The 23,437-nt window shown below is 39.4% G+C and overlaps 1 protein-coding gene across 9 annotated transcripts in view; it reads left to right on the top strand.

The window, feature by feature from the left end:
• Eip74EF (Ecdysone-induced protein E74) overlaps positions 1 to 23,437 on the top strand; it is a 187,810-nt gene that overhangs the window by 8,448 nt on the left and 155,925 nt on the right. The window contains exon 1 of one of the 9 annotated variants that reach the window (XM_089079947.1): positions 1,009 to 1,176. The exons of 1 other annotated variant lie outside the window; for it this stretch is intronic. The gene's annotated coding sequence lies outside the window, so the exon portion shown is untranslated. Of the gene's footprint in view, positions 1 to 1,008; positions 1,177 to 7,931; positions 9,247 to 18,582; positions 20,409 to 23,437 lie in introns of those variants that run through there. 7 more of the 9 variants (XM_089079949.1, XM_089079944.1, XM_089079948.1 and 4 more) reach the window with 7 other exon arrangements.

Below are 23,437 nucleotides of genomic sequence, written 5' to 3'. Positions count from 1 at the left end.
AGGTAGGTCGCGGACTTGACGTCTCTCGAAAGGCGAGGGAACCTGGTGCTTTCGGCTTTCGGTTTTTGGAAGGCGAAAAGTGAGAGTGTGCCGCGGCTCTCGGACCTCGTTCTTCGTTTTCTTGTACATCGCACGATTCGCTCCGTTGCCGCCGACGTTTACTCAAAATCGTATAATCGATCCTGTTGCTAATCGACGTGCACGTTTTCAGAAAAACGCTCAAGCTTTAACGAAATGTAATTTACGTGCGTTGCTGCGTTCAAACGTGCTTTTTCGATGATGGATCGTAAATTGGCTAAAAATTTTACATTAATAGGAACATCTTGATGTTCTTTATATTGTAAAGGAAGAGCTGATATCTTTATGAACCGGTTTTCTCGAAATTAAAATATATGATTCTATTTATTTATTCGGAAAGAAATGATGTAAATATACGAATTTTTTTATATTCTATTTTTCCGAGATTTTTTAAAGTACATTTTTATTTCGTTATTATTTATAATTCATGAATATTGTTTATAAAATTTATATATTTTATATATATTTATTTGTTCATATTTATTGTTCATATTTATTGTTATGAAAAGGTTATTTATAATATATTTTATTTTTGCTGTGATATATTACAAAAAGTAAGAAAGTAGTTTTTTATTAATGCTTCCATTTAAATAAAATTTTTTAATTTATATATATATAAATTCATGGCCTTTGTGAATTTAAAAATATTTATTATTATTTGATATTGTTACGATATCGTATAGTGTCAAAACTATCAAGGAACTTCCGATATGTCGTAATGGCTAAATGACAAAATTGTATGTATATTTTTTGCGATACTCGGAAAATGAAGTACACCTTGACGATGTAAGCATAAAGTGGGTAGGTTTAAATGATGAATAAATACACTTTTGCGTTCAATAAATAATAATAATAACAAATTTGCAGCGTAAACTTTGCCTGCGCACGCATACGCCTGTGCACGAAACAACTTATTACACAGTTAATTGTGAAGTTCGTCGTTAACACTTCGTTTCCAAGAAAATTTCTGAAAAATTATTTGTATTTAACATAGATTATACACTTCACTTTATTTTATAATCAAGTAGAATTGTGTAAACCGTCATATTATATTTTTATGTGTTTGGTTTTTGATGTGGAAATTACAACTGTAAAAGTGTAAGTTTTTACGTTGATACAGTTAAAATATAAATTAAACTAAAAAGAAAATTAAAATGCGTACGTGTGTATACATATATACATGCCAATAATCGAGATTAGCGTATTAGTTTACTAGTTTATTAGTTATTATATATTATTTTTCAGTTTATCGTTATACCTTTTTTTTTTTTGTTTTCTTAATTTCATTTTATTTTTTTTTTCTTAGAGTAGAGAATTTAATCTTGATGATATAAAATCTTGTGTGAAGAAGATGCATATAGTGTATGAATATCGCAAAAATTGAGAGCAAATTTTGTAAAACTTGTTTAATTAGTCTTTTGTCTTTGAATAATGTGTAAGAGAGAACGTGTAGTTACAATATTATATTAAAATTTTACTTATGACAGTTGAAATAAATTAATTCTCTTCACGCGATACTTATATATTGACGAACATTAATGCAAGTATCGTACATTTCTTGTGAATTGTCACGAACCACATTAATAACATATCATGAAAGTTAATAGTAATGCTTTCAGTCAAACGTTGATGTATCAGTCAAGACTTGGCTCTACTTCAAAGTGTGTTCTAGATTTATAATATCATGATTATGAAATGTTGATTTATCTTCTAGAAGAAACTTGGACTCGTATTTAGTTCTTGTTTAAATATTGCTGATTACGATTTCCATATGACAGTAATAATTCAGAGCGTTTCAAGCTGTTTTGTTTTAGCAGAAATTTAAAATTTATAATAGACGTATTCGTATACCGTAATAATACTTAATACCATGCTACAGTTCGTATTATTTTTATTACCTGTGTATTATATTTAGATATCCTCGCACAGAGCGTCGAACTGTTATCTCCTGCTTTCTGTTAAAGAATTGATTAATGCCATGCGAAACTCGGAAAGCTTTCGTCGCATATTATTAAGCACATCTGTTTTATTCAGAAATCTGCTAAAATAAATTATTATATTTTAAAATACACGTAAGCGACTTCTAAATAAAATTAATCTTTCCATAAAACATTCAGATACGCTTGTGGAAGATTTTGAGATATAAACACACATCATATAACTTAATAATGTAGTTACAAGATTATCGAAGTTTTATTTATGTGATGTTTGTCAAAATAAATATATCGTATCTCCTCGTACGACATTCACGTTGACGATTACTATATTATTATTATTACACATATGATTAGTGCACAATGCAATTTCTTATGAAGACATTTATAGGTGAGATATGTACGAACCATTAAAATCTAGCTAGACTCGTATCGCGTTTACGACTCCGTTTATCCCGTGACGCGATAACGACTTTTCATTGATTTTTAATCGTCGAGGCTAACATTGCCGGATTTACGATGTTTCTCCACGATAGCATCAGAATCTTGTCACCCGGCCAGGTGAAAAGGGAGAGTACGATCGAGATTTGCACGCAAAAGCACGCACCTTACGCGCGTCGCAATACTTCGTGTATCTCTTTTTACTTTCAGTTTCTATTTATAGTGGAAAAGATTTATTTTATAGATTTTCCAAGATGAATTAAATTACTACTTAAAAATTCGAGATCACACATGAAGATACGATCTCTGTTATCTTTCCGTTCACTTCTTCTGTACAATATACATAAATCATAAACTTTTACCTCTCGTTGGCCACCTCGCGCGATACGTATGAATAATTGTCGGATCAAAGGAGGACAAGGAGGAGAGGGGAGGGGGTAGTGAGGGGGGCGTGGAAGTTACCGAATTTATGGCAGAGCCAGCGGAGAAAGAGAAGAGAGGCGAATGTGCGCGAACTTCCAGTGAAAGTTTGTGTCTCGCTCGCGGGTGACGTGCGATGAAACGTTTTGCGAACACGTCGTGTGCACTTAAGTACATGTGATTCGGGCGTGTCATGGATTTAATACAAGCGTAAACTGCACTATCAGGTCGCACGATTCCCTATGCGTCAGCTTCGTGTGTCACGTCGCGCGAAACGACGAGAGGATAATAAAGAAACGCTCGTCGTTCGGTCATCGCGAATCCTAATAATTACAGTCGAGTTTAAAATGCGACAGGTTGATAAAAAGATCTGAAAAGTTTTCTGCGAAGTGGCTTAAGTGTCATGTTTTGCATACATTTTTTTTTCTACGTAGGTAGATAATTTGTTTTAAAGGTAAATATGTTACGAACGAGCGCTAATATTTAGTCTGTGCTAATATATTTGGATTTAAATTTATATTTATGCTTTTTTTGAAAGAAAAAAGGAAAATTCCAAGTGAATTTATCAGTTTAATTATACATCGTTATACATTAACGGCAAAAATTGTTATTTAAAATGTTATTAATTTTTAAAGTTTTGTTTAAATTTATATTTAAACAAAATTTTTTGTTGTTAAGTTTTATGATAAGTTTTATCACACTTTATAATTATTTTTAATCGGAAGATGTTTCATTGAGTCATACAGGATTGTCTAAAGGATACTAGATTATTCCACATTAAAATAGGCAAATGTAATTTACAAATTTACAACTCGCGAGTTTAACGATGGAGTTAAATTGCGCGTGCTTTCGTACTAGAAAAAATGGTCACATTATTTTTTCGTATTGGACAATGAATCTTTCATGCGAGAATAACGAGCGAATTCATTGCAGTTTACTAGATTTTTATTATTGATATATAGAATACATATACGATCGAACATAAAATCATCGTTTAGTATTGTCAAACAATTTTATTCATGCTAATTCAAATTTTAATATTTGTTAATAAAGTGTTATGATTAAGAAGAGACACAATATATTTGTGCCGAAAATAATAAAATTTTCTGTTAATCCTTTCGATATCTATATTCATAGCCATAGTATTTTTTTCGATATTTTTTTTTAATAGTTGGTATTAAATTTTATTAAAGATTGAATATAGAATACAGCTAACAAAAAGAATAATTATGATTATAAATTTAAATTATTTCACATAAAATATAATTTAATTAAAAATATTTTAATTATCTTAATACATATACTTATATTTGTATCGTATATTTAATAAAAAATTATTATTTAAAACTGTGGATTTCGGAATGCATAAAAAATGTAGATTAAAGAAGCATAGATATATACGGATTAATAGAGAGAGTTATTTTTAGCCTAATTTGATTCTTATTTTTAATTTGAAAACTGTCATCTTTATAATTATTTGTCTATCAAGCAAACAATGAATTTCGCTGTCTCAAATTTTCACTTAGTAGTACTCGTCTTTGGTTTGATTATGTCACCGACGAGAGTGATGGATTATATTCCGCGTTCGGACAATCGCGATGCTGATGGTGTGCTCTTAAAAATAGACAAAAGGAAGTGTCTCGCCTCTCGAGGATGACGACAAATTCGCTCTTTCAGGGTCACACATTGCGATTATGAGTACTCCTCTCCCGCCTCTCTCCTCTCCCTTTCTCTCACGCCTTCTCAAGTTCAGCTCTTTTGGCGGGGTCTGAGAGCGGACCCCCTTTAGGGAGCCCGCTCTCCGAATATTTATGTCACGGTGAAGCCGGCTATTGGGCCTTGGTTAAAACGCCGCGGGCATTCGCTCTCGTGTTCACTTTGGTTCGGATCTTAGAAATCTCCATTCCTCAAATCACGAAGGCCAATACGGGACTTAAAGAGAGTGAATATAACGCCCCTTACATTCATTCGGAAGAACACACTTATCCTTCAGATGTGTAAGCTATAAGGATCTTGAGAAAGTTTTGTTCCTTTTGTCAAAGCTCTCTCTATTCTTGCTCTTTATACTTCATAATCCTATCTAAGATCTAAAAATCTAAGACATTAACATTTTCAAGCAATTAACGATTAAAAACTAAAAAAAAAAAAAAACTCAAATTTAGAGAGCAAATAAAAATTCTATTTATTTTACAATAAATGATACTGTAAATGATAAGAAATAGGCTTTATTTTGTTGCTTATAAAGATTTGTGAGTGTTTTTTCGAAAATATTTTGATCAAGACGTAAGGATCGTAAAGATCTTTTTTTTTTCACGACAGGTTCATAACGTCGAGAAATCTAATGGATGAAACGTACGCGATCGCGAAAAATCGAAGCGCAGTTGACAAACAAGCCGGAAGCGTTCGACGACCTCGACGGGAAACTGCGGAAAACGTGCGAAAGTCGCAAGACGAGAACGATTACGCAGCGATCGCGGCCGGTTGAGAAAGAAGGAAAACACTTGCACTTTCGTTAGAAAGTCTCTCGCGAATCCGCTCCGCGAATCCGTGGCAATCACGTCGGCCACCTGCGCAGTGAACATTGCATTAATAGCGTCGAGGCAGTTTGTCCGACCAAACAACGAGTATCACCACTCGTTTCGCCCTTAGCCCTAAGGTCTTAGGAAGCGACCTCGGGCTCAGTGCGCGAAATTGCACGCGATAAATTTTTATGGTGAATAAAACTAAAAGATCTACGAATAAAAGTTAAAAATTATATCAGTTTTCATTAAAATATCTAAATCGGCGAGAATGATTTTGCTGATTTCACGAGTGGATGACGGTATTGGAAGTGAACGTCATTCAGCAGATTGGCATTGGTTTATATGACTTCTTACAACAGAGATATTCCGCCTTGGTGATGATGTGGCAATATACAGATAAGAGTTCAGTCTACGGCGGATCAATCGTTAGACGGCGATGAGTGACAACTAATAGGACGGAGCGGAAATAATTTTCTAAATTATATCTGAATGGCTTTTACGTAAAAACTATCAGGCGATTCTTTTATTCAATGCAGAAGTTTCTCTATAGAAATAGTTGCTGCCTGCGTTACAAAAATAATTTACAGCATAATAATATAAATTTTAATTTAGTCAAAAATATCCGTCAAAAGTATCCGTTTAAATTTAATTATTAATAATATAAACCTTTAAATATTAATATATTCATATAAATGGCAAGTGAAAGTAAAACATAGGATATTTATTTTACTTTATTTATTTTACTTTCCAATTTCCACGTTGTTTTAAAAAATGAATAACATCGCATTTTTTCATATCACGTTACGATTATCTTTTCATCTCGAGACAAATCAAACTGAATTCTCCCCTCCTCCCCCTTTTTAAATGAAAAAACCATCCTCCCGAGAGAGGCAATGCGCATTAGACATTGTGTCCGGTAAAAATCGACGAATCGTCATACGTCATGCGCGTCGGCGTGACTACAAACGATCATTAATTACTCTTTAATCTAACGTTCACAGACGCATCGTATTATTAGCGATACGTGATAACGAGTTGATAGCGTCGCGCTGCATAGCCACGAGAATTTCCCGCTAATGCCGAAACAATCGCCGAGTTTCTTGCGAGTGTTTTCCAAACGTTTCAAGAGAAAATTGAAAAATGTATCGCGAAAAAAAAAAAACTTGTAAACGATATACAGGAATTTGCATATTTCGACGTGAGTTTACAAAGTAGCGTTTGTTACCAACAGACCGAATACTTAACTGTAATTAACTATTTGTTAGTTTGCTGCAAAGAACGTAGGCGCGAAGGATGCGAGACTTGTGAACGTATGTATTTTAAATCGGTTTGTGAACGTCATCACACGGAGCGAACGAAACAATCACCTTTCAGATTTGCCGAAGAATCCATTTCTCAGATATTTCTCGACTGATCTGGGGCAGTCCCGTGTCTCAGAATCTGATTTACGGTACTTTCGATGCTCGGACAAACGCGACCGAGTCGAAAGTTGTCGTCATAAAAAAAAAAAAGAACAATGATTTAGATGGCGAAAACATATGTCAGGCACGTTCTCTTGTATTACGCTTAGTCGCCGAATGCATTCTCAAGCTCGCGAAGCTACGTGGTTGCGCGTTGCACTCGTGCGTTCGTGCGTGCGTGCGTGCATGCGTGCGTGCGTGTGCTGTGTGTGCGTGCTTTGCGCGCAAGTTATCTCTATTTAGTCGTCGGGATATAGAACGCATTTTACATACGTGGAATACGCTGAAAACGCACTGTCCCTCGCGTCTTCCTGACATGATTTCGCGACGAAAATATATCAGCGTCACGTAAAAATGAATGCGAATGAGTGTAAGACCATTACGATTTAATTACGAACTTTGCGATAAGACCGACTAATTGTGCCGAGTATCCTCAAACTGTCGCAAATTATTGTAACAAATAACTGTAACAAATAGATTCCTCGACCGATTCAATTTTCGAGGCGATTTCCTCCTCGGCGAACATGTTTCTTCTTCCCAATCTTCAACATCGAGATATGTGAAGCGTATCGATATCGAATAATCAAGGATATCGAGATTCGGCCTTGGTCGCGAGGCAGCCGTGAATTCGCATCTCGCTGGGATAACGATAACGGCGTTAGATAATTAGACGATAGGAGAAAAACGGTGGGTCTGTGGCGATATGTGATTTTCGATGCGCGGAATCGAACGCTCGTGCCTGCGTCGCGCACCCGCACACGGTCGCACGCGTGCTCGCGTATGTGTGTGTGTCACGTGTACGCGTGTACGTGAAGCGTGGCTCGCGTGTGTGCGTAGCGTGTGCGACTCGGTGGCCGTGGCTATGGCCTTACGATTCTCTCCTTCCTCCTCGTCCCACTCCGCTCCCTCCCGTCCCACTTCCGTACCGAATCGCGCGCGCAGCGCGGCGTATTCATCGCGCCGAGAGAGATGGTGAGAGCGAGAGAAGCTGAGCGGTTCGCGCGGTGATAGCGACGGAGACGGCGAGGCGCGAGCGAACGAGAGGAAGGGAGAGAGAGAGAGAGAGAGAGAGAACGAATCGCGGCGCGACCGCGAGAAGCGGGGCGACGGAGGACGGACGGACGGGCGGACGCGGGCGAGAGACAGAGAGAGGGAGAGTGTCGCGAGCGTGTCTAACCTAGGATAGCGGCGTTTAGTGGCGGCTAGGCTAGGCTAGGCAAACCGAGACTCGCCGTTCGCGCGTCGCGTTCAGTGTTTCGCGCGCGCGCTCTTCGACCGAAGCTCCTCTCCTGTCTCTCTCTCTCTCTCTCTCTCTCTATCTCTCTCTCTCTCTCTCTCTCTCTCTGGTGCGCACCTCGTGACACACGGTGCTTTAAAAGTCGCATTCTTTTCCAGTTGTCGAAAAAAAAAAAAAACGAAACGAGTGCTAAAGGGACAAGAGGAGTAAAGAGGAGCGAGGTTTACTTCCGCACTCCGCGAGAGCGGCGTGTGAAGAGGACGAAAGGGGAAGAGAAAAGGGAATTGTTGGCGAGTGTGTTATCTTTTCTTTTTCAAGTTGGAGACACGTGTTAGAACCAAGTAGCGTATGCTGTGCGCGCATCGTGATGTGGGATAAAAAAGTAGTTTATTAACAATAGAATTTAAAGATACGTGGATACTCGTAAACTCGTTGAGGATAAGACACGCTGGACACGAAGAAAGTTGCGTGACAGAGGCGCAGGAGAGGTGAAAAGTTTCTTTCAACTGGTCATACCTTTTAGAAGGAATGCGTAACTGTGCTCAACTCGATCGCTACCAGTCGACCGAATCACGATCGGAGTGAACTTTGATTATCTATTGTCGGCGATTTAAGAAACTAGATCGACGGTTATCGCATCGGACTCTCCGTGCTTATTTTCATGAGCACGTGATACCGTATGACGGAATAACTTAAAAGGACACGAAATTTCTTCGATCACGCGTGTGATCTTTTTCGGGATCCGCGGACCCGGCGCGTTCCGTTGCTCCTTTTTCGTTTACGAATCTCTCTCTCTCGAGAGAGAAAGACGGAAGAGGAAGGGAGACGGAGCGTTGCGTGCGCGCGCGTGTGAGTGGACGCACGCGTGTCCGCGTGCGTGCGTCGCGAACGCGCGTGATGCAAGCCGCGTGGACTGTCGCAATTCGGGCCGGATAAATAATCGCGGATCGACCGCTCGGCGCGTCCGCTCGCGTATTCGTCGAAAAAAATCGTCGCGGGGGTGGGAAGACTCGCGGAGCGAGGAGGGGAACGCGTCGCCTCGGTCAGTACAGTGAGTGCGGAAGGAATCAGGTGCGGGAAACAAACTCCGCAGACATGTTGGTGCCTCACTTCCTTCTTCCCGAGTGTCGCGTGTAGCAAGATAGAAACGGCAGGTAAGGGGATTTTTCATTTAGCAATTTTAGCTGCGAAGTGACTTTGACTGCTGAATCGATATGATCGCGATGACTACTCGTCGATTAATATTTCTTAAATAGCATTTTCAAACAGAACAGTGGTTTTAAATCGATTCGAGATCGATTAAATTGAATATGTCATGAATTCAGATTTAATTAAAAGTGTGTTAAAAAAAGTGTAAATTATTAATAAATTTACTGTGGGATAACTTTTATAATTTATAATGTTTCAATTTTCAATATATTAGTCTGATTCTAAGCATCTGTTTTCTAAGCATCTAAAGTATTTAAAAATAATTATATCAATTTAATCGTATAACTCTAATAGTTCAAAGCAGATGGTATAATCGCTCTCGAAGCGATAAGAACTCATTGCAGTCGAAAATGCTATAAGAAATAGGCTCAAATATTTATAATTCATTTTTCAAGTTACATACGATTAAAGAAAAAAGAAATTCTTTTTTGTAAACTAAGCTTTGGAAAGATAAATTTGACATTTTCATCCTCTTTGATTAATTTTGGGTGAACTTTAGTAACATTTTAATTTGAAGTTCCAATTATAATGCCGTTAAATAAGTGATATTTCATAAAAATTTTGCATTGAATGTCGATTTAATTAGACGAAAAAGAACTGTAAATTTCAGCTGTTATTTTGAGCAAATGTGATATCTGTCATTTTATTTTTCGTTCTCAGCACTTCGTTAGATTTTAAAAGTTGATATTTGGAATCTTGATGTTATTTGATTTAAAAAAAATTGACTTTAAATTAAAGAACTTATCGAAGAACTTATAATTAGCGATCGGCGATTAGCAGAAATGTCAGTTACCTAGAGTCATCAATCTCAGCTAATATTCAATAAAGTCAAATTACTTACATCAATTTTTTTCTCTTTTTATTCTTCTTCGCATAACAACAAAAAGATATAGATAAACGACTACGATAAATTACAATCCGACGCGATATATTTAAAAGACGCGATACTTAACAATTAACGCTTATCTTTTATTTTTAACATAAAAAACAAGGCCATTTGTTATCGGTATAAATATATTATATAAATTAACCTTTAAATCACGAAATATAAAATCGATGCTAAAAAGAAACTCGGTACTTTTCTCGATTCAAACGATTTCGTACGGGGAAAGGGTCGCCGTGGCCAACAATCCCCGGAACGGGATTCTTATCGTCGGGTAAAAGTTTCAGTCGCGAGCGACATCATGACGGAGTTAAAAGTGACGGTGTCTCGCCCACGCAAGACGCGCCGGTCGCGTGCGTGGAACACGCGTGCATTGCGCTCGTAGACACGTCGTGGAATAGCAAAGGGAGACGGCCGCGGCGATTTGGTAACGGCGACGAGGGGAGGGGGGAGGGCGATCGAACGGTCGGATCGCGCGTTACTTAATAGGCCGAGCGAGAAGCGAACGACCGCGACGAGGCTCGGCCTCGCGAAAATGAACGACTCTTGCACCCGCCGGTAATCGCATACGATCGAGGAAGTGATTGCGAGCGTTACAAGTGGTCTGCGCCGCAAAGTATTGATTTACTTAGAAATCTCTCTCGGGCGTGCACGTTCACTCGGTGTGCCGTCGCGAGGGAACTAAATTTAGAAGGGTGCCAACATCGTTGAATCATCGGTGAATAATTAATAAATATATCCGGGCGTGATGTGAGGATACGCGATCTATGAGTCTCTGTGGTTTTGCATGAACGAGCTCGTGGTACTCTTCCACTCATCGTTCGTTCGCATCGATTTTCACGCTCGAGACGCGAACTATATTTTATACAAGTATTTTCAGCCTAGGCCAACTTTCGGCCCTCGAGCGATCCCCCTCCTCTTCTCGATTTGCTCGCAGTGTTTGCGGTTGGCTCAAACGCAGAAGACTCGTTAATGTAGTTAAGAAATCCGTAATAAACCTGGCGTACCCATTTTTGTCTCATCCTGGCAGTTAATTTCGAAAATTTACGGGACTACTTCCAATTTTACAGTTAAATTTATTACGTCGCATACGACCGTGAATTGGATATATTAAAAGAACTTCTCTTTCATTGAAAAGAATTAAGCTCATGAAGCTCACGAAGTCTCGTACTTTGTTTGAAACAAAACAATAATTTTTGTATGATTGCTGTTTCGTAAAGGCAGAAAGGCGCTTTATTATATCATTGGAGTAACGTGATGTAACGATGTTATAACTTAGAGCGACAAGTTCTATCTTGTTATTGAAAAGCTGATTTAAGGTCAAGAAATTTTATTCGGTTACATAAATAATTTCGTTGCGTTAACGCGACGATGTAATAAATTCTCTATTCTATTCTCCCAGTCTCTCGTGTCTCAACGAGCGATTACGTGGCCGACCTTCGTGGCGCCCAGGGCCGAGGGCCAAAACCGATATATACGTTCGATAAACATTACGGAGCGCACCATAAGGGCCCCGTATATGTGGAAGAGACCTTGAGACCACGTGGACCCAACGACCCCGGAAGATTAAAGTCGGCCTATCGCTTGTGTCAAATCATTCCCGAAATGTTCAAAATACGGAAAAAAGTACTCGCATGTGACAAAGAAACAAGATAATCGACAGTTTGAAAATAAAAGATTTTGAAAACCTTTGGAGATTAAAAGAGAAATATTCCTTTGTTATTTTCCTTTGAAAAAAAAAAAAAAAAACGTTATATCTCTTTCTTTACATAATTTCTATAAATTTATTTATTTTCGAGATAAAAGTCCTCACCTCATCGGTCTGTACAATAGAACTTTAATATCGTATCCCATAAAGGCCGTTTTATACTTTCTCTCCCTTTCCCCCCTTTCCGGTATTCCTTCTTCCCTTCCGGAAAATTGATGATCGTAATCGAAACAGATTGGTCGCTTCGCCGCCGTGTATTTTCGTCTTTATATTTCTTGGCAGCGAGACGCACGCATCGCGTACGCACGGACGACCCTGAAAGATCCGACGCCGCGTGAATGTTTAACCATCATCGAGCCCGGCGTACAAATTCTATTCCGCGTTCGCGCGAGCGCGTTCGCTCGCTCGCTCGCTCGCTCGCTCGCTCGGGTGGCGCACCTTGATAGTTAATGACAGCGCCCGATCGCCAGGTGTATTTCCTCGTATATACGTTGGAAACAAATCGTCGTGCCTCGGCCCTGAACGACGGCACCACGTGGATGTCGTCGCGTGTTTACCTTCGCGAAAACGAACTTGGAACTACGCACCATATCTATATCCTCTGCATATTTTCCTGCATACGAGAAATTTATCTTCTGCCCCTCTCGCGTTTCGGTTGATGATAAATTGATCGACGGTAAAATAAACGACACGGATGCTTAAAATAATTTGACATATATTTCGAAATGAAATGTAGAAAGGCGACAAACATTGTTTTAAATATGTAAGACAAATATTTTTTATCTAGCATCTATAAAATAAAGGAGAGAAAAGATTATACGCAATTTTAATTTTCGTTATTATTTTTGTGACGAACTATCGTAATGTTATTAACGAGTGTCTAGAAAATATTCCTATCTCTTTTCGTGTTTATGTTATAACGATTATAGGTTCAATTTGTATTATTCCTTACGATCGATTTTATCAATTGCGCATCTGGCTTTCGAACTTCACAAGTACATCTATATTTACATTTCGCATGATTGTAGTAGTACACGTGTAAATTATTTTCGCATAAATTATGGAACGATTATTTTTTGATCGCGAGCTGTGATTTTCATTGACGGCACATTTACTTAATCTTGAAGCATCACGCGTCAAACAATATCTGTATTTTTATGGAATATCTCACTCTATCGACGAGATACGTAATCTGAGAGATCAAACCGTCGCGGCAATCGAGTTCTAGGGGAGATTTATCTTGGAGAACAATAGTTCGACGAGAAATTGCACTTTCGGAAGACGCTTTTGAGACTCGAGTCGGTTAACCAATCGATTGCGGGAGAGAAGTTTTTGAAACACGGCATGCGGAATATGGGCCATGCCATACGGCGCACCTGTTTGACCCCCGAAGACGTAAGGACGCGTGGTCGGAGAGACGCAAGCGAGCCTTGAGGAAGGCTGCTGGTAAAAGTAAATGACCTTACGGAGGCGAAGTGCGAAAGGAGGCAGAGCGCGGGCGATGGTGTTCGTACATCCGTACGTACGTGCGTGTGCGTGCGCGTGCGTGCGTGTGCGTGCGTGCGTGCGTGCGTGCGTGCGTGCGTGTGACCTATCCTTTGCCGGGTCTACGAACCCGAATTGGGCCAGGGCCTTGACTCTCGAGTACATCGCGGGTTCGAAGTCCTTCCTTTCCCGGTGTTCTCTCCTTCCCTCTCGTTCGCCATCCTTGTCGTTGAATATCCGTTCCGTGAACTCACCTTCCTCGTGCAAAGGGGGACGGCCGGCTAGACGTAATCGTACGCGCGCGTGCACAGGGCGCCGCGTGCCCTGCGCGCGCGTGACGCAATCGTCGGCGCGGAGCGGCGCGGCGCGGTGCGGAATGGCCACCCTGCGCGGGTCGCCATTCCGCCTCGGGGACCATGGGAAATGCGGTCATGGTCAAGGACTGACCGGTGCACGGTCCGATCGGAGAAAGTTTTTGCATCGATCTGATCTCATTTCGGCGATTCTTGCATATCGCGAGAAGAGGGGATTTAACGCTTTTGCTATTGATGTTGCTCGAGTGGCTATTGTCGAAACGCGGAGGCTGTTGTGGGATTATACCTGTAAACCTTTTTGCATCAGCGCGATAGCCATGGCTAAAAAAATGTTTGGCTTTGCCAAAAATAGGATTCACATTTATACAATAGAATGATAATTCATTATGGCCTAGGTATGGCCTCGGAAAGGTCTTCTCTGTGCACCGATGAAACTTTACGGCATCTAAATGTAAAGTATATGGAGATGTATGCACATATGTAGATAGCGATTCGATAAAAGTTTTGCACAAACAATTATTTTTCTTCTTTCATCTCCTGTCGCTACAATTTTACGGTAACGCGGTAAATTTAAAGATACATTTTGTTTTATAAATTAATTTAGAGAATTTCGGTCCAGAGGGATATTAATATTAAATAATTTATTATAAAATTATTCACCAAGCTAAAAAAGCGTGAGAAAGTTTTGGAAATATCTCGTTTTGAAAATGGACATCTATCCTTTACGTTGCACAAATATGATTCATATATATTCTCGTGTCTATATTTTTTTTTCAGACGCTCGATCGATCAATTATGAATAAATTCTTTTTTTCAGTGTTTTCAATAACTTCGGTATTTTAATTAGCGAGTATATTTCACGATTGTGTTTCGTTCGAGATTCGCGAGACACGTTCCTTGTTATAACTCATTATTTGCGCATTTGTTGAATTTCATGTGGTACGCATGACGTAAAATTATGCTGAATCGAGTGTTATTGTTGCGACCGATTAAACAATTGCAGTCGCGACTGACTCTTTACCTTGAAGCGGTTTACCTTCGGAACGCGCGCGATCGTGCGAGTTTCGCGTTAAGGATGTTGGTGGATTTTGAAACACACCGAGTAAACACTGGCCGTCATCGTTGCAGTGGAAATATTTGCGAAGGCAAGTTCGAGGTTAATGAATGAGACGCGTCGCGCGTTCGGTAATGATAAATGCAGTCTTTCATTTTTCGAACGAGCGTGTTGTTTTCCGCGCCGCGTATTAAAGCTCCATTTATTTAGAACGACGTTTCCCAACTTGGAATAGACGTAATATTTAAAAGCTATTAAATTACGGATAAACAGGCGGGTGAGGGGGAGATTCGACGTCTTTTTCAGTAATATTTATTTTTGACTTTGAGACGAAGAGGAACTAATGAACGTGTGATCGATTGAGAGAGATTAAGACAAAAATAGCGTTGTAATTGACTCGTTCTTATTCGCGCAGTGTATAAAATGCACATCACGGCCTTATTTATAATAATCAATCATCATTCACATTGGCGTTTCCATGGACATGAAGTAAGATATATGCGGAATCGATACGTAGTAGTCGCCAAGAGAAACGAAGGTAACGGCAGATCGTTACCGCGCGGATAACATTGACACGAATTTAACGGCAGTCAAGCATCGGTTGCTTTCGGGCTTGACTGCAAAATTGTGGTACCGGCGAAAAATTCTACGTGGGCGAATCTCTGCCGCGTTCTGTGACGTCAGACAACGACACATCGCGAAACGATATACGGAGCGAATATATAACGTCAATGTAAGAACTTGCGGTGCAACGAAGGCAAAAGACTGCCGCGTGAACTCAAAAGGATACTACACTACATTGCAATGCGATATTATCTATACTACCTTCGGATTAACTCTGTTTATTCGCGAGAAATACTTTCAATCGCATTGCTGACGTTAACAAAATTTAATGTACGATCGATATAATTTTTATGACAAATCTTCTTTGAACTTCTCAAAGTTTAACTCTAAAGATATTATTAAATTTCTAAAGATATTAAATTAAATTTTAAAGAAAAAAATCTGTATGTTATTTAATGTTTTTTAGACAGTACATGTAATTAAATTCTGTATTTAATAATTATAATCTTTTAATAAATAGCGCAAAGAGAAAATTATATGAGCGGCTTATTTTTTTATATCGATCTTTATTATTGTCGCAAAAAATAAACAAAAAATAAATACTTCTACATGGCTACATGGCGACATGTCTTTAATTAGATCATGATTTCGTTAGTAATAACAGTGATTATATCAGATATATGCAATCTTAAATATGGTCAATTTGAATATCGTTTAATGTAACCAATCAAACACACGGTTTTTTCCATATTTATATTTTTTTTTGCTATAAAGAAACAAAAATTAATTTTTGCGACAAGTTGATTATTTCATAAATAATCCATAAATAATCTGCGAACATCGAAGCAAAATAAACAGCGTTACAAATATTTTTATACCGACTTTTTATTTGAATGTTATTTATATTTATTGAACTGCTAAATGAATAATAATATATTGGCAACTTAATAATATATTGGCAACTTAATAATATATTGGCGTTTATAGAATCTTTATGAAATATTCAAAAGAGATGAAATAATCGTTGGCCTTTCTTATTCCCAAGCTACTTCGGAAGAAGAGTCGCGAATATTTTAGCCGACTGTCTCGCGTGTGCGCGAGTACATTCATTCTTTTATTCGTCTGTCTTCCTCGTTCTTTTCTCTCACCATCGACTAATTAGGTTAGGGTCGTTAATCAGTCTCGTGCTCGCCTCGAAACACCAACGCTCGCGAGAGAGAATCGCGAGGACCATTGATCCTTGATCCGAAACCGGTTGTAACGCCGTCATTGTATTAGGAATATGCAAAAGAGCGGCGATATAAAAAAAATCACGTTCGACATTCGCGTTTATTACGTGCAATTTTTGCCATAAATTAAAAACGTAAAAGTCTCACGTACGTACATTTTTAAATACTTTGGATCGTTCGTTTTAATTGGCCAGCGTTTAAGGCAAATATACGCGTATACGTACGTTTTATAATTTTTAACTTTGTTAGGAATTATTAAATTAAGCACACGCCAAATTAATTGCGTGTAATTCTTTAAATCATTGAATTACGTTTAGATAGACGTATTCTATTTGATGTATTTTATCGATAAGTCATTGGAAATAGCTTCGGTAAGTGTCATTGGATTTTATCTTTAGATAAGACGTCGCGAGGAGGGAAGCAACGGTATGCTTAGGCTTCGAATGTGTGCTTTTTACATTTACGCGGATATTCTCACGAGACAAATGCGGCGATACGATAAACGATTAATCGATTCGACAGCCGCGAGGATGTTATTGATTAGCTCTCGCGGATCGATGAATCAGAGTCGTCTCGTCTATTCGACGCGATTTCACGATGCGGACGGCGCTTGGGCAAGATCCTAAGATTGATCAATCGCCGGGATTTCGGAGTCGCGGACGCGTATCGCGATATTAATCGTTATTCCCGCTTATGGACCCCCTGCGGTTGGCGATAATTGAATCTACAGATATCCGCTCGCTTTCTCACTTGCATTTCCTAGACGCGGCATCCAGCCGCTGCATATTCGGGAGATGAATGGCGACAAAGATAAAAGTCAGGGCAATTACGAGTGCAATTTCATGTAGTTCATTCACCATACTGAGAGCACCAAGCGACTCTAATACTCTTGGAATAATTGCATTCTCGCGTCGTTGAAAAAAACCGTTACGTTCTCGCTTATGCTTATTCCTCGCGTAGTGTTGTTAATACATATTGTGAATATATCCCTGATGCCGTGATTATTATTTTTGATCTAACAATAGCGAGCGTTTTTCTTCAAAATGTGTTCATTTACTGTATATAGAATTCTTTTTTTTTTTTTTTTTACATTTTTTGAGATTTTATAAATACACGATTGCAATCAAATGAGGTTAATAGAGAATAAATTAAAAGAGATTAGATAACCTAAATTGTGTAGCCCATGTAATTCTAAAAACAAACATTGAAGCACAATAAACTTAGATGATTTTCTTCTGTTCTTTTATTTTTTCCCTTAACTTTGTCATAATTAGTTTTATTCTTATTTTGAAACATATTTTCTATTTCAACTTAATTTTCTGTTAACAAAAAGAGACATGAGGACAGAATCTGAATTCTAACTGAAGTTTATTGGCCCCCCTCTGTTTTTTTTAATATCAGGAAGTGCACACGTTTTCAAAATTTTTGCGAAAACGTGAACAAAGATATTCTCACATGCTTGTCACGTGTTAATCGAGCAGGAATTTTCCAAGGCGCATTGCTTCGCCTAATTTCTCGTGCTGCCTGTTTTCATTATTGCATTACTCAGAGCGTAGTGGCTGACGTCAACGACCTTCGATGATTCCGTTTCTTTTTGAGCGAACTGAAATCTCGTATGATCTTCTTGTGAAAAAATCTTTAACTTTAGAACTCTATGTTTCATCGAGCGGAACGAATCGCCATATTTTATCCTATTGTAAATTCGTTTTTTGATGATAAAACATAATTTTAAGGTACTACATTATCAATTGTGCATCTTCAAAACTCTAATGCTTAAGTATTCACTTTCAAGTATTATCTTCTCCAAATCAAAGATCTTATCTTCTCAAATCAAAATTTTTCTTCTGTTTTTAGTTCAAAACATTTATAAATATTAGTATTAGATTAATAAATTTATATATATATATATATATATATATATATATATACATATAATTTATATACGTTTACGTTAAATAAATAATGTTATACGTTAAATAAATAGTGAAAAAATAAACTTCCTACTTCAACCATCTTTGACGAGAAATGTGCGATTCTAAACAAATTCAATTCTATTCTGTGCGTTATATCAAAAGAGGTCGATCTGATTAAAATGAAAATAAAAAAATTCTAATTGATTTCGGAAATATGAGAAATATTTTGATTCGGAGTACGAAGTACAAATATGATCTGCTATGTTCTAGTCGTATGCTAGCGTTCTAGTCGACGTTAGCCTCGTCCATTCCCGACTGTTGACCAGTCTGGAACATGACTGGCGGCGGATTTTAACGCGCGACGTTGTCAGCCTCCGTCGAGGAGACGCTGATTGTAAAACGCGTCCTTACGGCATCGCCGTTATTGAAGCCCCTCTATCGAACGCTTTGAAAAGCGACCGTCGCCTTCAAGGAAGTCGCCTGCTTTGTCACAGTGATTAAGCGTACGATCCGATTGTGCGCATAGGCATTCAAAATAATATAACGATGCGGAGAAATTCCTCTCGTGCGATCGTCGAATCGGCCGAGTTACTCGCCGCGCAACATTCCTCGACACGATCGAAATAACAAAGTATTGATTAACCGAAACACAAGGATTAAAATAATATTATATTCATATAGGATTTATAAAAAAAGTGGCTTGCTTATTTTCAATTAGAGATTCCTAGAAATTTGGATTTCTTTTTGTATCAATGATTCTTGGTGCATATCGTTTGTGAACTGCAAACAGAACGAATTCATTCTCGCAAGAACATTTGTCACAAATTATTTACAAAAGCAAGGCGACGATAGTCACTCGCACTGAGTAATGTTCCACGAGAGACAAAAAAGCAGGCGAATTCCAGGCCACGGATTTTAACAGATGGCGACCCTTGGCTTCCAGCCGGGCGTGATTGCTGATTTCTTTACGCCTCCTGCGCATCCTTTTCCTTTTTCCCCCTCCCCAAGATTCTTCTTAAGAAGAACTAGCTTCAACAATTTGATATAAAGTCGCACATTCTGTGCGAAAATCATAATTAAAACATGGAGAGAATATGTCAGACAATCATAATTGAACTTTTATCTTTTGATTTGTTAAATAATTTTTAATATTTAAAATATATTCTCTTTTATTTCTTTAAATCCGATTGAAAATCAGTCCCAATACAATTTTATTACCGCCCACTCCAGCAATTTCAGCCCCGGCAATTCTCGCGAAATCTTTTTGCGTGTATATCTTTCGCATGCAAAAAACGGAAACGGCTCGGGGCTACGTGGCGTCGCCGATGGTGGTCCGCAAATTTTCAGAGACGCCTCCGAAAAAGGACGTTGAATCCGAGAAGGAGGCCACGCACGTTCGAGTAATCGCGACGGAGATTCTCGCCTTGCCCGGGGCACGAACCAAGGCCCTTCTTCTGTTTGCGAAGGTCTCTGACGCGCATGACTCAACCTTATTATTGTTGTTAGTCCCGCACACACACACACACACACACACACACACACACACACACACGCGCGCGCGCGCGCGCGCGCGCGCGCGCGCGCGCGCATACACGCGTGATGCGTGTGCTCGTGCGAGAGCGCCTCGTACGAGCCTCGAGTAGGAAGTGCGACAGCTTACGCACTATTCGCGATGAACTCAACATTCTCATCTCATCAGGGACGTTGGAGTAGTTATTTTCAACACTTCGCGGAGTGTGAGTTCCCGTTGGAGACTGTGCGTCGGAGAGATCGAGATTGCGCGGCGATCGCGCGCGCGCGCGCGCGCTGGAAATTGAAGCTGACTGGGACGAGCTCCGTTGACCGGAGTAATTTTAATTCGTAATCGTAATGCGAATCCCCACGTGTATGCCGCGATAGATACTTCGGCAGAAACGAGAAGAGCTGTTTTTCATCAAGGCCTCGCTCAACAATTCAGGTATCATATTTGGTCAGATGAGGTGCTGTAATAAAAAATAATTCTATTCGTGGAACGTGGAACGATGATGTAAATTTGATATTGTTCGGAAACACATCGTTTTTACATACTTCTTGCAATTTGTTGTTACATTAAAAAAAAAAAAAAAAAAAAAAAAAAAAAAAAAAAAAAAAAAAGACAAAGATTTTGAACTGTAGCATGTCATTCGTTTCACGTTCCGTTTTTTGTTATGCACGCAAATTAATAAAGTTAATTTCTGGGTTAGGATGTTTTTTATTCAATGAAAGAGTCGTGTTCTAGTCGTGAATCTAGTTTCCTTCAGCGAAACGAAAATGCTGGCTCTCTCGGTGGGCCATAATTGCATCGTTAAAACGCGTGCGTCGTGCACGCGACGTACTCGTTATCGCGAACGCACGCTGTAATTCGCGATTTTATCTCGCGTAACGTCGTTACGTGCATCGCGCGACGAACGCATCATCTCGCGGGGGGGATTTCTTCAACAAGCAAAAGACGTCAAAGGATGCAGCCCGCGACGTCGCACCCGAGCGATGGCATTCCACGTTGGTCCACGGCACATGCGATAATGTCCATTATCGCGCGAATTCCGAGGACAGCGTGATTTAAAATTTTCCGCGCCGCTGCCTATCGGCCCGATTAATCTCGCTGTAGTGACCTCCCCATAGTTATCGCGACACGCTTTTCCACAGTCGTGAAAACGACGTGTCACGCGAGTGCTACTTCAAGTCGGCAAATTTGCTTCTTCGAATTAATAACAAAATTGATTCCTCTCATTTATTCAAACTGCAGCCTCTGCAATTGCGAAAAGATATCACTCCTGAACTTAGGTGAGAGCAACAGAATTTAAAAGATCCATTTGTAATTTATTAACAAGTTGAATTTCGTCCATTGAAATTACATTTATCTAAAAATCTTTTACTGTCTGTTAAATCTGCGAGAAATATTTTTTAATGTACTGCCGATAATACAACATATATACAATGAATAATTTGACAAAAAAAAAAAATAAGTAAAAAAGAAATTTAATTTCTTAAGCTTTATCGGTAACACGTTGATGTCACTTTTTCATTTTTACATAGCAGAGATAATATCTCAAACGGCACGAAGTCTAAAATTGGAACATAAAACATTTTAAAGATATTTTTTCGGTAGACATTTAAAAAATATCTTGAAGATATCTTATGTAAAGATATATATTTTATGTGTGGACTTGTCAGGGATAATTTCAAGGAAGATGCAAAAATAAAGACATTATAACTTCGATATAAATATATTTAATTCTAAATATAGCAATCTAAATTATAGCCCATATATTTATATTACTACTCGATGCGATGCTAATATATATGTATATAAGATGTCTTTTCTTTGCCATGCGGACTCGCAAATCGAAGTTGACCTTTTCCCGGCAAAAACTTTCTCTCATTTATCACAAGTTATTAATTTTCGTTATTAAACTTGGATTCCAAATAAAAATCAAGATGTTTTAATTATTATAAGAGATTTCGATACTATTTAAATGACCGAAGTTTTTTTACTCGCGAAAACGAACATTTTCCCAATTATAGTAAGCGGTGTATTTTCGTGAATTCATTTAGTAGTCTAATGATTCTTCTCGTATGTCTTTCTGCGAATCTCCTATCTCGCTTTCGCGAAACTCTGGGTCTCGTGGGCCGGCCTCGAGAGTTTCTATGATCGTCATTACGCCTTCAAGGCGCTCGCTCGTCGGCCCTGGACCGATGTTCTACCACTGTGGAGTCTATCTCTGTTAGTGCAAGAGAGAGGGAGCAGAGAAAGAGAGAGAATGCTAGTCAGTTCGATAGAGGAAAAGAAGTATGAGAGACGATAAACTATTCTGTCTGTCGAAGGAGCACGCATACGAAACCGCGGCCAATTATCGCGCACGGACAATGCGCGTCAAGGTCCACGAATCTTAATCGCGTATCTCGCTCGCATCTCTCTTAACGACGCCGTTTTATAAAAGCCTGCGTTTTGCTTTCCGCCGAGAGGAGGGAGAGGAGGAGGAGGAGGGCGCATTCGGAGTCCGATCGCGGCGGTCGTATGATAATCGTCTGTGAGATACTTTCCCTTGATACACGCGCTCGTTCTCTCGCGTTGTAATCGAGCAGCCATTTACTTTTCGCCGAAATTCTCCGCACGTAGATCTCCTCGAGATCTCAAGAGGCGAGAGAGATCATCAACGCGACTCTAGGATTCCATAAAATTCGGACGCCGAGGCGAGGGTTTTTAAATTTGACCGCGTACCAAGGAATGGTAAACACGTAAAACTTTCTCAAGTCCTCCGAAATTTTGTAATTGTAAAGGAATTAGGAAGTGGTAAATTATCTTTCTGGGAACAACGTTTGCACGTGAGCTATCATAACTTTCTTTATTAACTGTGATTTTTTTTTTTTTTTTTTACAAAAAGGAGAATCTGTTATGTTATAAAAGATAGTTGTTTAGCAAGAAATTGTTAAATCGTGTTAAAAGGTCGGGTCAAATAAAATGAAAGCTAGCGCCGATTCGATTATAAATGTACAATGTGATCCCGAGAACATGCCGCGGTATTGTGGGGCCTGTCGTCGGTAGCGAGATTCCCGCGCCTCTCCGAGGGCTCCGACTAAGGTTATGGTTTGCTCTAGGAGTGCATTAACCCCTCGTCGGATCGCGAGAGTACACCGCCAGAAGAAGTGCACAACCGTCGTGGGCGCGGGTGCGGGACGGGGAGAGATTGAGAGGAACGGGCGGAGGGGGGGGCCGCAACAAAGTAGCGTGCACCGTACTTCTGGTCGCGTCAAGGCGAGCGCGATGGTAAGCAAAGTCTTTTACGGAACTAGAAGCGCGAGGGGGGGTCCTACGGAGCATGGGGAGGACGAGGAGGGGGAAACGGGAAAACAGGGGATCACGACAACGACGATGACGATGACGACGACGACGACGACGGGGCGGCCGGACTTTCTCCGGAGAGCGAAAGTGAGAGGGCCCCCCCCGGGAGCGCGCATTCGCGCGTT

This window comes from Pogonomyrmex barbatus, unplaced genomic scaffold (assembly GCF_055798465.1).
Source record: "Pogonomyrmex barbatus isolate J1 unplaced genomic scaffold, ASM5579846v1 scaffold3, whole genome shotgun sequence".
Taxonomy (NCBI): Eukaryota; Metazoa; Arthropoda; class Insecta; order Hymenoptera; family Formicidae; genus Pogonomyrmex; species Pogonomyrmex barbatus.
Note: the sequence above shows the minus strand (reverse complement) of the source record. Positions and strands in the feature narration are given on the sequence as shown.